This window comes from Theobroma cacao, chromosome 5, assembly GCF_053813885.1.
Source record: "Theobroma cacao isolate CCN51 chromosome 5, ASM5381388v1, whole genome shotgun sequence".
Taxonomy (NCBI): Eukaryota; Viridiplantae; Streptophyta; class Magnoliopsida; order Malvales; family Malvaceae; genus Theobroma; species Theobroma cacao.
Genome location: NC_142643.1, coordinates 43,151,422 through 43,162,241, shown reverse-complemented (window position 1 = coordinate 43,162,241; position 10,820 = coordinate 43,151,422). Strand labels below are relative to the sequence as shown.

The window sequence follows — 10,820 nt, the reverse complement described above, 5'->3', positions numbered from 1 at the left end:
TTATTTAGAGACTTTTTAGATATTATGTTATCCAGATTCTATCTGAGGTCAATTATTATTAATGTTGAGTGAACATTAACAATTTTTTTTTAATTTTATGCAAAAAAAAAATGGAATCTCTTATATAGAATAAACCAAGAACCATTTTAAATAAATTTTAAGAATCACAAACTTGTTTTGAAATTTTGCATTTATAATAGCTTAATCTAGGCCTGATCTTTGGTCAATAGTCTAATTATTTGCCTGAAATCAAACAGCTGGGGAGAGATTTTTCCTTACAAAATATAGTGTTATTAAATTCCTTTCCATCAATGATAAAATACCTTCTATTTATGGAGATTCTTGCCATGTCTATAGGTAACGCCTCCTTATACATTGTGCGAATTTCCTTAACCTAATTAAACCCATATAGAAGACAATTAATCACACCAAAAAGCACATTCTAAAACATCAAAAAGGAAAGAGCTGCTAGCCTCGAGCTGTTCTTCTTGGTAGCCCTGCTGGTTATTGGATCATGTCAGTCTCTCAATCATCTCTTTTACATTTTTCAAAATCTTTTAGTTTTTTTGTTAAATTTGTTTTCTATCTTGTAAACACAAGGAAAGATCAACCGTTGTATTAAGACTGAATTATTAATTCTTCAATGTTGTTTCTAATATTTATTTATTTATTAATTATTTTAAAGATAATTTAGTTAATAGAAAGCACAAACTACAGTAGAACTTCTATGTGTGTTTTGAACTAATGAAAACAATGCTTTATAGGTTTGGCTTGAGGAATTGGAGCACAGGAGAAGCCAGTTCAATGCCAAAAGCCCTCAGATTGTATTGACCGATGCCATGGGTGCACCGTAAACCAATGCACTGCTGGGCTCTGTGTCTGTGGCTGTGCTCTTCCGCTAGAAGAGCTCTACGCCATAAAGCAAGAGAAGCCAGTTCAATGCCGGAAACCAGAGGAATGTGTTAGCCGTTGCAATGGTTGCACCGCTAACAAGTGCACGGCTGGCCTCTGTGTTTGTGTCTGCTAAATGGTGGAAGTTAATTTATTTCTAGTTTGGCGAATAAGTTACGAATTTCAATTAGATTTTGGGGCTTAGCGATTGTGTATGGGAGTTGAGTGTGATACAACAGTCGCCTCTCATCATGATCCCTTAATAAATTAATCATCTCCTATGAGTCACATAAAACTTATAATTAATGTTTCATTAATGATCCATCTCCATCTTTGTTGTCATTTTTCATATTACATCATATTTGGCACGAATAAGGAAACATAGAATGAAGAAAAAAAAAGTGAGGAAAGACAAATGAAAGAGGACATAATTGTAGTGATTTATTCCTTATGATCATGAGAAGTTCAGAATCTTCATATGCTTGGTTTGAAAGCAGCATGAGCAAGGATGCCAGGTTGCTGTTCAAGTTGGGCCATTTCTTCTTTGGTCAATGATATCCATGCTTCTATTCCTTCACCATCACTTGTATCCAGTAAACAGCCATTCCTGTTAATCGCAAAAGCAGTTCCAAACCATATGGGCTTTCCCCATCCAAAGTTAGTTTCATAAAATGGAAATCTGCACCAACTACTGAAACGGAACATCCCTATGTTTGAACTCTTTTTCATTTCTTCAAATATTTTCTCCATAAGATTATGAAAGCATTCAGCATTACTGGTGAATATCTTTCTTATATAGTCATCATCTATCTCCTTTATAGATTCATGAATTTTTCTTGCTAGACTTGTACGATTTTCGATGTTCTCAGTCGGTGTACTTACCATTGAAACGAAACAAACATTACCAATACATTGCGGTGGGAGTGGAGGGTTCATTCTCTTTCTCAGATTCACAATATTAGATGCCTCAAGTATTGGAGAAGTTGTAACGTTTTCAGCAGTTGCAGCTACAAGGGCTTCCCAAATAAGTGCAGTCACAGCCTCAATACGTGTTGGATGGTACGAGTTGATTTCATCTCCCATTTCATTTCTTAGAGCAGCAATCTTAGAGCCATCAAACAAGAACCTCTTTGTAATAACTTCAGGTGATCCCGCATTAGTCTTGTGGAGTAGAATCTCCATAACCCTGTAAAAGAGTGACATATCTCGTAGAGGGAAGAGGGAGCTACAATCATAAATCACACCCTCAATTATGTCAGCACCACAAGCAACTTCAGCCCAGCCTTTTAGAAAGTTGGCAGCAGCTGATGCATCAGCAACAACATGACTAATACAAACACAAATTGCCATGCCACCACAAGCAAAATGGTTGACCTGAACGGCTAGCAGTACCTGATCAGTACTCGGTTGAGTTTGAGGTAAATGTTGGAGTGGATCACATGGTAATAGCTGCTGCAGAACTTCAATGTCTGGCTCTTCAAGCACAAACGACATGTCCCGGGCCACCTGAGCTTCAATAAAAGTGGCACCATCATCATTACAGTCGATGGTTAAGTCATCCTTGATCCTACCAGCAAGTGGGTAAAAGTGGGTTAAGGCTTTGGATAGGGACTTCTTGAGGTTATCAGAAATAGAATTTGTAGGACTTCCATCTCTAGCGGAGTAAAAGAGAAGCGTGGGGATGTAAATAGGAGAGGCTAACAGATCAAAAAGACATAGCTTATGGGTTCTTAGATGGTCTGGCGTTGGCGAAGAAGGCTTGATGGTTTCTCTATTGATAATTTGGACTTCCATGATCTCTGTAATCTATCCCTTTGCTTCAAGCTTGCACTGCATATAATTAGGCAACCCAAAATGAAGTCTATATAACCTTTCAAAATACTTGAACAGGATTCAAGGCCTATTACTTTAACAAGAAAAATCAAAGGCATATCAAATAGAGATATAGATATAACAAAACGTGGCCACTAATTTACTGCTCTACTGTTTCACATGGTTTTTTTATTCCTTTAAAAAGGAAAATCCAAAGCATATCAAATATATAAATATATAACAAAATATGGCCACTAAATTTATTACTCCACTGTTTCACATGGTTCTTTTATTCCTTTAAAATGGAAAATCCAAAGCATTTCAAATGTGATTATGGTTTTTCTTATGGTTTAATCCATCTAGGCTTGTGAAGCTTTGCCTGCACTTATTGGTTTAAGTTTGAATCTACCTTTTGTGCAAAGTTGTTATCTTTTCTTTTTGGTACATAGAATTATTATCTTATTTAATATATAATATATCGTATGTACTTTTATATTTAATTTTGATTTAAAAATATATATTTCTTTCTTATTATCCCAACTAAAGATACTTTGCAGATATGAACTACCTTTCCTTATCTCTTTTAGTTTCTACCAATATTACTAAAAATTATCAAATTCTTGCATTGTGCCAAAAAAAGCAAATTAATAAATAAAAGAAAAAAGGAAACAAATTCCTTGCAGCCCTAGCAAGATTTAAGGTTTTTATTTTTATTTTGGAAGGCAGCAAGATTTAAATTTTAAAGTAAATTAATTGAAAACATTAATTTTATAATAAGAATTTTAAATTTTAATGCTAAATACACTAAAAGCAAAACTTTTTTCTTAATTTTTGAAAATCAAATTAAAATAATAAAATAATACAGAGAGAATATATCATGAAAAGTTATACTAATCAAGAAGAGGCTCGAGCTTTTCACATATACCACATAAGAGTTACTATTGGAACTAAATTTAGGACATTAATATATTCTATGGTATAGAACATTTATTCTAGGTCTTACTTTTCTTTCGTTTTTATATTTACTGGTTTAGGATCAAATTTCATATGTTATATTGTCGTGTAGATCTTTTTTAATATTTCATAAATAAAATTTGTTAGGTAAGAAGAATTTTCTTATTGTAAAAAAAGAGATAAAGAAAATGTTGTAGAAACATGTTCGAAATGTTGAATTATACCAAGTTTTACTGTATATTTCTATTTGATGCTTGTAAGGACATCAAATAATGCCACCTCATTAAAAAAAATTTTAATTTTGTGAAGCTTAAAAATAAATATTACTAGTTTTCTTAAAACAAATTAAAAAAGATAAAAATAATTTTTCATTTATTTCTCTCCTAACTACCTTTCACCCAATCTCCTTTTCTTTTCTCCCTCTCACCCATCCTCCTTAAATTAGCATTCTATGTTCTTTTAGATTTTTCTAGGCTTAAAACCTACGGAAGTTTTTTTGAAAATTCCCAAGTGACTTGGTTATAACTAATTATCTAGAGTATAACTTGCTATTATTATGGTTGGATATTCGCACGCATTACCCTGTTTTATTTACTGGGATGTCATGTATCAAACATGAAAGAGCTTGTGGGTTCAACCTTTAAATGGCCTTTCACACTTGCGGGTTAGCGTCGTGAGCAACCGTTATATAGGGTCATAACAGGGTAGAGTTGTCTAGAAAGTATGTCATTTTGTGCTTGGGAAATAATATTTCATTTTAGACAATGTAATGGTTTTTGGAAGTACCCTTGTAAAGGTTTGTTAACTCTTTAAAAGGAAGATCCTTGGGGAAGGAATTCCTTCATCTCAAGCATTGAAATGGTTTTGGGTAGAATACTTGTAAATGTGCGTTAGCTCTTTATATAAGGGAATAGTCGACGAATTTTTGAACTGCTTTATCGTTTAAGGTATTTTTGTGTCTAACCATTGAAGGGTGTACCTGTAACCCAACGATGGCGTATTTGTATTCTTGATCCGTTTGTACTCTTTTCATTTTTAATCAAATATTTTTCTTTTTTGTGGAATCGTGTGAGTCTCTCAATGTTCTCTTTTACATTTTCCAGAAACTTTTTGTTTTTTGTTAAATCTGTTTTCTGGGTTGTAAACACAAGACAAAAAATTAATTAGCCTTATGAATTAAATATAAGATAAGAATATATCTAAAATCTTGTCATGCCAACCATTCACTTTAAATTTGAACGAGTCAGAGACATAAAATTAGCATTCAACTCCCTCCGTTGTTTGCATCACCAATATCGGCGTCAGGCAGGATGCTCTCACAGTGGACGTGTTGGAGGTACCATAAGGACCCGGGTCGGGTTTCGTTTGGGATAAAGATGGTTACGTTGTCGCCAATTATCATTTGATCCGTGGTGCTTCCGATCTCAAGGTTACTCTTGCTGACCAGTCAACTTATGATGCAAAAGTTGTTGGATTTGACCAAGACAAGGATGTGGCTGTACTGCGTGTTGGTGCACCCAAAGACAAACTTATACCTGCACCTGTCGGTATATCATCAGATTTGCTTGCTGGCCAGAAAGTATATGCTATTGGCAAACCTTGTGGACTTGATCATACTCTTACAGCTGGATTTATCAGTGGGCTTCGCAGAGATATAAGTTCTGCTGCCACTGGCCGCCCAATTCAAGACGTCAGACAGACAGATGCTGCTATTGATCCAGGTAAATAGTGGAGGGCCACTCCTGGATAGTTCAGGAAACCTTATATACTGCTAAATATTCTCCTTCCGGTGCATCTTATGGTGTTTTATTTTCAATTCCAGTTGACACAGCAGGTGATATTGTTGATCAGTTGGTGAAGTTTGGGAAGGTGACAAGACCTGTTTTAGGGATTAAATTTGTACCAGATCAATCTGTCGAACAGTTGGGAGTAAGTGGTGTGCTTGTCTTAGATGCTCCTGCAAATGGTCCAGTTGGAGTAAGTCAAAACTAAATTTTTTGCAAGCAAGATCCCAATAAATTAGCATCAAGAGCTTTAGTTTCAATCAACAATAAATGAACCAACTCAAATTGTTCCTTTTGACTCTGAACAGAATATCAATATCAGATACATTTATCCCTCTCTCTTGAGATCCTCGTAATGTCAAGAAGTCCACAAGCTTGTGGCTCCGGTGTTCATAAAAAAATAAATAAATAAATCCTCCTTTGCATCTTAAGAAATCTCCTACACACACACATAAATATAAAAAAAAATCCCCTTTTGCCTCTTACGAAATCTCTTATAAAAATGTCTTATATATATATATGAAAGAAATTCTCCTTTGCATCTTTGAAATCTTTTAAACTATTCATGAAAATTTAAATAAATTTTATTCTTTAATTATGTTCGATTAATTTTTCTTATTTTTATTTTGTGTTAAATAAGTTTTTATGTCAGAAAGTGACAGCCATGAATTTTCCTTTGCACTTCTAGAGGTGAGGATTTTTATCTCTCTAACTTCAATATATTATTAAATTTTTTTTTAAAAAAAGCTTTTATGATTAATGATTGGCTAATTGTTATTAATCAAAGCATTCATTTTCATTTGATGCTTATATGACTTTGATATGAAAGATAAAATGTCATATTGTCGTGTCATCATGCCACACATCATCATCCATATTTATCATATGTTTATTATAAGTTAACATTTTACGTCATTAACACAGGACATAAAATGACAGGTGACATTTTAAACAAAAACAACTAATCAACTATTAGTTATAGAAACTTATTTAGTTCAAAATAAAATATAAGATCTTCACTAAACATTAAAAAAATAAAATTTTATTTAAATTTTCTTAAATAGTTCAGAAATTGATTTTTTAAAATATTATGTCTTGTTTCAATTACCTAAAATCCTTTGCCAACGAACCTAAATTCCCTTGAGTTTAAGATAAAATATTTGTAAGAATTAAAATTTGCTTCCAATGATCTGTAAACTATTGCTCGGAGGTTCACAATTATTGCAAACCATTCAATAAAATCTTACCAGCCTTTTCACTGTGGAGATCGTGCTGTCATTACACAAGCAGCAAAAGCATTGGCAATCAAAGCCCCAAATGGAAACCAGAATCTCAAACCTTCATAGCCCACGTCCATTAAGTCGAGCTAAGACTTTCCTCAGCATTTTCACTATTGAAGTTACACAATAATTTTGTCAAATTTACTCTTAATGGAAGAAGAATAAGAGGAGAAAATGATGGAGTTGCAGAGAGATAAAAGGAGAGGAGAACAAGAAAACGTTGAGAGGGAGTTGGAGGGAGAAAAAAAACTATTATTTATGTATTTTAAGGAAACTTTTTAATATTTAGTTTTATTTTATATGTATTTTTTAAAAAAAATTAATATTTAATTTTAAGTCTTGATTTTAATTTTACCTCAATAATGACGTGAGTAAAATCTAAGCTTCTCAAAATATTTCAAAAAGACATTTTGACTCCTTTTATTTCAAAATGATGTTTTTTGTCCCTTAACTATTAACACTGTTTGTCAACAGATAAAAAAATTATAACCATACTACATACATATTTTAGGACACAAATATTTTTTTTTAAAAAAAGAAAACTGCTTATGTTACCTTCTAAAATTTAATAAAATTTATTTTGATATTAATAACATTCAATGTTTGATAAAAAAGAAAAAAACTTAAAACTTCATAAAATTTTAAAACAGGATTTGAGAATGCAGTAATTTGTCTCATTTAAATACTTAATAAAATTCAATATTTGATAGAAAAGAAATAAACTTAAAATCTTTTATATATAGTAATCAAGTCAAAATCTTTTTATCTCATCCTAAACCCTAGTTTCAAAGAACAAATTTTGGGCAAAATTATTTCAATAGGATTAGTAATTACAAGTAAAAAATTAATCTCTGACATCATCAATATCCATCATTGGACAAAAGATTTACTTTTTAATATATTCTTTTCAATGAATTTTTTTTTTAAATTGTTGGAAAAATAAAGAGATTGATGACAATATACTTTACCTCAAGAAACAAGTTTATGGTTTTAAGGTGGAAACGGTTTCAAATTTTCAAGCCTTCAAATAAAAATATTTTAGGTTTTTTTTTACTAATTAAGGTTTTTGAGAGATCGATGAACAGTTTTTTTTTCAAAAGAAAATATGTTTAAATTAAAAAAATAATATAAAGGATATTTATGTTTTAAAACATTTATGTAATATTAGGTTTAATTTTTTTAACTATTAACTAACGGTGTTAACCGTCAAAGGACTAAAAATATTATTTTAAAATAAGAGGGACCAACAGTATCCTTTTGAAGTATTTTGAGAGAGCCTTTTGGATTTTACCCTTAATGAGGTGGTATATTGTAGTGACTTAACATTGTACATATCACCGCATGAAATCTAAATCTTTAACGTAACATATATCATATATATTTTTCTATTTAGTTTTGAATTAAAAATATATGTTTCTTTCTTATCCCAACCAAAGATACTTCGTAGATATGCACTACCTTTCATTATCCCTTTCAGTATCCACCAATATTATTAAAAATGACCAAATTCTTGCAATGCATCAAAAGAAGAAAATTATGAAGAAAATCAAAAGACAAAAGGTATTCAATTATTAGATCTTAAGAAGAGATTTTATATTTTTCGATAAACAGGGAATATATCACACTTCTTTTACAATTTTGCTGCGTCAAATAAAAAAAACAAAAAAAGAAGAGAAATAAAAAATTGAAAACACATCATGGAAACAGAGAAATGTATTGCAAATGAGTGTAACATTGTAGTTAAGGAATACAATTGTTGTAGCAGGCAAACTGTTATCTGACTTCTCAAACATGCAAGGACCAGCTTAAAGTATTGATGCAACTTTAAGAGAAAGGACGTTATTGTAGCATTTATTTCCTAAATGAGGAGAAGTGAACAATTTCTTCATATGCTTGGTTTGAAAGTAGCATAAGCAAGGATGCCAGGTTCTTTTTCAAGTTTGGCCATTTCTTCTTTCCTCAATGTTATCCATGCTTCTATTCCTTCGCCATCACTTGTATCCACGAAAAAGCCAACCCTGTTAGCCCTCAAAGGACATTCAAACCATACGGGCTTTCCCCATCCAAAATCAACTTCATAAAATGGAAATCTACACCAACAACTGAATATGAACATCCCTAGCTTCGAATTCTTTTCAAATTTCTCACATAGTTTCTCCATTAAATTAAGGCATTCACCACTTGTGAACGTCTTCCTTATATATTCATCATCCGTCTCTTTTATAGACTCATTAATTATTTTTGCCAGATTGCTACGATTTTTTATCTTCACGTTCAGTGAACTTACCATTTTAGAGAAGCTAACATTACCGATGCATTGCTGTGGGAGTGGGGGATTCATTCTCTTTCTTAAATTCATAGCATTGGATACCGCAAGTATTGGCGAAGTCCCACTTCCATCATTTTCAGCAGTTGCATTTATAAGGGCTTCCCAAACAACCGCAGTCACAGCCTCAACACGTGTTGGACGATACAAGTTCAGTCCATCTCCTATTTCATTTCTTAGAGCAGTAATTTTAGAGCCATTAAACATGAGCCTCTTTGTAACAAACTTATCTTCAGGTGATTCCACTTTACCATTCGCGTCCACAAGCCCCCCTACGTACTTCCGAAATATTGATAAATCTCGTGGAGGGAAGAGAGAGCTAGAATCATAAATCACGCCTTCAATGTTATCAGCTCCACGAGCAAGTGCAGCCCAGCCTTTTAGGAAGTGGGCTGCAGCTGATGCATCACCTATAACATGACTAATACAAACACTAATGGCCATACCGCCACAAGCAAAATAGTTGACTTGGACAGCAAGCGGTATTACCTGATCAGTACTTGATTGGGTTTGCGGCGAATGTTCGAATGGAGCACACGGTAATAGCTGTCGTACTTCAATCTCTGGCTCTTCAAGCACAAACGACATGTCACAGGCCACCTGAGCTTCAACAAAAGTGACACCACCATCATTACAATCCACGGTTAAGTCATCCTTGATCCTACCAGCAAATGGATAAAAGTGGGTCAAGGCTTTGGATAGGGACTTTTTGAGGTAATCAGAAATATTATAATTTCTAGGATCATTTTCATCAGTAGCCGAGTAAAAGAGAATCATGGGAAGGTAAATAGGAGGGACTAGCTGATCTAAAAGACTAAGCTTATGGGTTCTCAGGTGGTCTGGAGTTGGCGAAAAAGGTTTGATGGTCTCTCTCGAGATAATTTGGACTTCCATCTCTGTAATCTACCCCTTTGCTTCAAGCTTGTACTGCATATAATTAGGCAACCCAAAATGAAGCTTATATAGCCTTTCAAAATGGTTGAACAAGATCCATGGCCTATTACTTAACAAGAAAAATCCAAAGCATATCAAATAGATACATATAACAAAACGTGGCCACTAATTTATTGCTCTGCTATTTCACATGGCTCTTTTATTTATTTCCTTAAAAAAGGAAAATCCAAAGCATATCAAGTATGATTACAGTTATTCTTATGGTTTATTCCATTTCAGGCTTGCAAAGCTTTGCCTGCATTAATTGGTTTAAGTTATCATCTTAATTATTTAATATACAATAGTATATATTTTTTATATTAAATTTTGAATTAAAATAATATGCATTTTTCTTTCTTATACTTGGCAAAAATGCACTACCTTTCATTATCTCTTTTACTATCTACCAATATTACTAAAAACCAAATTCTTGCAATGTACCAAAAGAAGCAAATTAATAAATAAAAGAAAAAAGGAAACAAATTCCTCGCAGCCATAGCAAGATTTCAGTTTTAAAGTAATTAGTTTGTGGGGTTTGGCTATTGTCTTATAATTCAGCAGCACATCCCGTCTTCAATCTGATATATATTAATAGTCATCTCTCTCCATGGTGGCATGTCCATAAATTAATTAAGCAGTTTTGTTGACTAATAGAAAACTTTTTACATTAATGATCCATGTCCATCTTTGTTGTCATTTTTCATATTACATATGATGAGAGGTCAAAAAAGAATTTATTTAATTTAGGCCAAGATATACTAATTTGAGTCGCATATTCATTGTTACAAATATTGAAGGTTAAGTGGATAAAATTAGTAGTTAATGCTAATTGAATGTATT

At 32.7% G+C, this 10,820-nt stretch overlaps 3 pseudogenes; 1 reads left to right on the top strand and 2 right to left on the bottom strand.

Annotated features, from left to right (window-relative positions):
- Positions 1–1,222: 1,222 nt before the first annotated feature.
- Positions 1,223–2,692, bottom strand: LOC18599889 (epi-neemfruitin B synthase L1AT pseudogene; annotated as a pseudogene).
- Positions 2,693–4,426: 1,734 nt separating this feature from the next.
- LOC108662027 (protease Do-like 1, chloroplastic pseudogene) lies at positions 4,427–5,649 on the top strand (annotated as a pseudogene).
- A 2,841-nt stretch (positions 5,650–8,490) lies between these two features.
- Positions 8,491–9,941, bottom strand: LOC108662026 (limonoid 21-O-acetyltransferse pseudogene; annotated as a pseudogene).
- Between the last annotated feature and the right edge of the window lie 879 nt (positions 9,942–10,820).